This window comes from Lichenostomus cassidix, chromosome 7, assembly GCF_008360975.1.
Source record: "Lichenostomus cassidix isolate B80296 chromosome 7, HeHo_3.0, whole genome shotgun sequence".
Taxonomy (NCBI): Eukaryota; Metazoa; Chordata; class Aves; order Passeriformes; family Meliphagidae; genus Lichenostomus; species Lichenostomus cassidix.
Genome location: NC_139488.1, coordinates 20563226 through 20568272, shown reverse-complemented (window position 1 = coordinate 20568272; position 5047 = coordinate 20563226).

Below are 5047 nucleotides of genomic sequence, written 5' to 3'. Positions count from 1 at the left end.
CCTCTCACAATAGAGGTTGCTGGACAAGGAGGAGAAAATGTTTGTTTCTTTGTTTGTTTGGGGGCATTGAGACAGGAAGCAGATGGAATTTTTATTCTATTCACAGCACAAAGTACGCTCAGATTTTAAGGAACAGGTGTGTGTGTGTGTGTGTTTGTTGGCTTGTAATTTTCAAGCATGTGTTTTAGCAAGAAACAGAAGTGGAGACACAGCAGTAATCTAACAAAGAAGGATCCATTAAGTTGACTTTTTCTCTTTTCTACCAGATTTCAATTTGCTTACCGATTGAGGAGTGGTAGTTCTTGCTATCTGGGAAACAGAGCTAAACCTGGTATCAATCTTCTTTTGATGGAAGTCAGTGGTGGCTATGGACTATTTTGACACTTGACTACCTGTCACCCATCACTGGTATTCAGCCTCACTAACTCCTGCCATAGCTGCAACTACTTTTAGTGAAGGAGGTTGTGAAACTGAAATATTGACAAGTCATACAAGACTGGCCTAAGCCATGAAATGATGGCATTGACAACATCCTGGTTGAGTGCTACAGAAGTGCTAGAAACATGCATTTTTAATATCTCCTTAAGAGTAAAATGTAAGCTCCAGAAATTGTTTTCGACAAATTTGGGAATATGTGTTGATATCTCAGGATCAACTTTTAGTTGGTATAGAAAGGTAAGGTCATTGGTCAAGACTATATATTTCCCCTGTGCACCTACAGTTGAAAGTCAGCAGGAGATTTTTCAACCCTGTTTTATCATTCCTTTTCTTAAGCTGAGAAAGGCATTTGAAGCTCAGCTCTTACCGTTGCATTTCTGTATCTGAATACAAAAAAATTGGACATATATTTTCCCAAATGGTTTCTTATTGCATTAGAGAGTGCTGTGCTACTGTGTTCAATTGAATACTGACAGTTTTACTGCGCTTATATTTGCCAATTTTGTGAACATTTGGTGATGTTACTCTCCAGGAGTTAAGTTCTGCTGCATGAAGACCCAAATTCAGTATCTCTCTATTAAAGTTCAATCTTTACAATAAACTTTAAAGGATGTTTTCATTAGATTTCAGGGGGAAATCACATGAGTAAAGAGAGATACAAATTTAATAGATGTAAGCCTTGTTTCTCACAAGCTGAAACTGTAAATACACTGGTTGCTAACTGGATTCTGCCAGAAGGAAAAGACATTCTGCTTTCAAATATCTACATAAGGAAAAAGCTGCTATAGAAGCTACCTAGCTTGAGGACACCATTGGCTGTACAAAACAGGTCCCTGTCACTCAGGTTTCTCTAGCTTTGTTTGCAATAATTTTATCCTCCAAAAGGGCTAAGATTGTGACTGAAAGAGAATTACATAATGTGAATAGTTTTAATTTTGAGTGTTGAACGAAACATTTACTTAAAGTCTTGCATTACATCCCATCCCCTGAACTCTTGAAAAGTCCTAAGAGCATAAAAATAAACCCACTCATTCTCTGAGAAGAACAGCACTGGCTATTAAAGTGGCCAGTGAAACTCACACAGGCAAAGGTATGCCAACCTGAGTGCATGTGGGCTACTGCAGGCCCAGCTAAGGGAGATGCCTCTGCACCTCAGCCTCCTGGAGCAGGTTCTCACCTAGATCTTTGGGGTGTTAGCAAAGAATTTTCCCACCCTCTGCAAAGCCAGGTCCTGGAGCAGATGGTATTTGCATGAAGGACACTTCTTTCATGAATCTGTAATCTCCCTTGCAAGAACTTTGGCATCAAACATAAATCCAATAGACATTATTCTGCCTGCAGCAGAAATGTAGAGTTCAAACAGATTTGTTGAAACGTATTTAAGAATTGTGGTAAGATATTTTAGAACATAGTAGCACACATGTGTTAGCACAAACCCAGCCAATTAGGGTAAAACATTCTGGATGTTTTATTCCCGTTAACCCAAACATCAACAAGCAATCTCTTCTGGGTTACTGCTAAGATGTCAGTGTTCTTGGATTTCCATTCTAAGTGCTGAAGGAAAAAAAAAAAGAAGCCTGAAAATTTAGATTACAAATGACCCTGACTAAAGTAGTTTAAAATTGGAAAAGTTGCAATTGAAAATAAGAAATTGTTTTCTATGAAATATGTTACTTGGAAATTCATGTAAATCTATCTGTAAATCTATCCCTTTTCTGACTGTGTAAAAGAAAAACAGTAATCTAAACATTAAAGCTTTAAACTGTGGATTTTATATTTAAGATGAAAATCGTTAAATTAGTAAAACTTAAATTCAGTTAGGTGTGAAGATTCCAATTGATTTTAATGCATATTATTCATAAGTGAAAATACCTCTTGGAGTCTTGGCAATCCTAGACAAATTTCCCTGTTCCAAAACTTTACTAAGAGCTACACATTCAAATCCAACCTTTCTTTTATTGACCCACAGAATTGCTGTGATAATTTTATTTATTTAACCATTTAAGACCCTGATATATTTGCCTGTGGTTATGAATTCATGACTATAGTCTTGAAAGCAGGAAAGCAGCACGTGTATCAGCCTCCCCACCCTGTGGCACCTGGGAAAGACAGGAAGGCTTTTTCCCTGGTCTCTCCCAGCAGCCCCAGCCAAGCACAGCCAAAGGCAGGGCAGCAGCCTAAGAACTAAGTGAAGCTGAGTGGCCAGAAATGGTTTTACTCGTTACAACAAGTGTCACTAAAAAAAAAAATCTTCCAAGTTTGTTAACCAGGGTGTTTCACAAAGGAGGCTGACCCAGAGGTAAGGACAGCAAGAGCTCCTCAGGTGTGCAAAGATGAGGGGAGCAAGGAAAGTTCTGTACACCACACAGGGAGCCAGAGAGAGGGAGACACTCACAACACAACCATGTTAGTTTAGGATCAGGATCAAGCTTTTGATTCCAACAGAAAGGTTGGGAGATTATTAAAAATGCTGTTTAATTGCTGTGACTACCTTCCCTGTTAAAGTGTTAAACCTCTTGTTTCTCATTCATTATGGAACAAAAGACTAAGCATTTAAAATACTCTTTTGTCACCAAGACCTATAAGATAAACTGCTGCCCTACTCCTTTCCTATTATGGCAAAAGAAAATAAATTTTTCTCATCCAATTATACTGGAAAGGTGATCTTGTTAAAATAGTTACGAGCTATGATTTGGGAGTATCTATGCTCAATATTCATTCCCCTTTGCCAGAATAATTTTTTTAAAAGTCTGCACCACCAGGAAGGGTAAAATCCATGGTTCCTATGTGCATGCCTTTTTTCCAGTTTCTCTCCACAGATGCATCCATCCCCCTGAGGGAGAGGTTGGGGTTTCTGGTAGTTTCTGGTATCATCTTACACCAGGCTCCACCCAGAGGCTCTTATCACAAAGGTGCTTTCATGATTACTGTTGTTAGTGGAACTGCAAAGTGTCAGAAACTGGGAAAAAGGGTGGTTTTTTTTTTTATTGTTTGTTTTGAGGAAGAAAAGGGAAAATAACCCAACAAAATCCCACCACAAAACTTACTCCAGGCAAATCTTTAGTTATTCTTACAATGTATAACAGGGCCCAGTCTGAACTCATATCTCAATAGATTACAATCCACATCATCTCACATTTGGCAAAAGTGCCAATTCCTCAGAGCTACAAAGAACAATATATATACTTAAGTCCATACTCACCTCAATCAGTCTGTGTCTGCGCATTCTGTGGGGGATTTAGAGGATGCACAGGTCATTGTATCAGAGAATTGAAGAGACATATTACAGTACATTATGCTGGGCTTCACCTGGACTGGACACACATGAAAGAGAATTCAGCTGCCACAGCTCCCTTTGTATCTCCGTTTTTCAAATTCTGAAAACAAGCTGAAAAGGAGAAAAGGGACTCAACTTTTTTAAAACCACAAAAACTACTGAATAAAGATATAATCACAGGTTTGAATGAAGGTAAACAATGTTATCATCAAATTACAGACAGTTTTAAACTAAATATTCTAAACGTGATGTTTCCATGTTCATGGAAAATTTGTTTCCATCTACATTAATTGCATTACAGAGATTTAATGGAATGCCTTGTTAAATTGTTAGAAGAATAGGTAATATCCATATAAAAAGAAGAGAATAAAATATGGCACCTGGCAAGGTTTTAAGTTAAAAGCTTACTGTTAGTTATTTTGTATTGAATTTGTATAAATGACTCAAGAAGATGTAAAATACAAATGAGAAAAAAAATCCCTATAACAAAGAAAAAAATATAGAGTATGATTTTCCAGCCATTCAGGTTTGCATTTCAACAAAACAGCCTATATCTTGGATTTGTGTGGAACTGGTTTTGAATTTAGAAATAATATCTGTACTAGATATATATTAGATGCAATACTGTTCTCAAGATCACCTTATTCTTTCACAGGTTTAGGCAAACACGATTCTTGCACACCAGATTATTGCCCTTTGTGGGCACACACATACCTCTGTCAAAACTTACTTGACTTCTAGATATGGTCCCAGGACTGGAGGTTGATTCTGGGAAGCACTGAGAGCCATCAGCCCAAATTACTCCTATGAGAATTGCAGACAAAAGGCTCCTGATGCACTCAGGGAGCAGAGAAAAGATGAAGTTGTTCATAGTAAACCCCAGCTTATTACAAGTATGAAAACATCTACAGATAAATTTCTGAAAGCAATTGGGAGCCTTCTCTCTGAATTTAAAATCTCTCCTTCTTCAGGAAAGCTGGTTGTGCAGATGTGTCATGTGCTTTTTCACAGAAATAAACAAACTATCTCAATTTTCATTTTTTCAGGGTGCTAAACTGGGAAGCTGCAGGTTTTAGCTGTACTGGATTTAGCGGGAATGCCACATGTACATTCATGGAGGTAAAGAGCCAGACCCTGTCTTTGAGGAAATGTGTTTGTGAGAAGGTGAGCAGCCATGGAGGAAGAGCTCAGTAAATTCTGGCTTAAATCTTTCATCTCTTTATTTTACTAGTTCAAGAGAAAAACCATCACTCGTATACATATATTTAACAGTTGGTAACTACAACAGAGAGAGCTTTGATTCACAAGATTTTGTTCACTAGTGACTGAAGC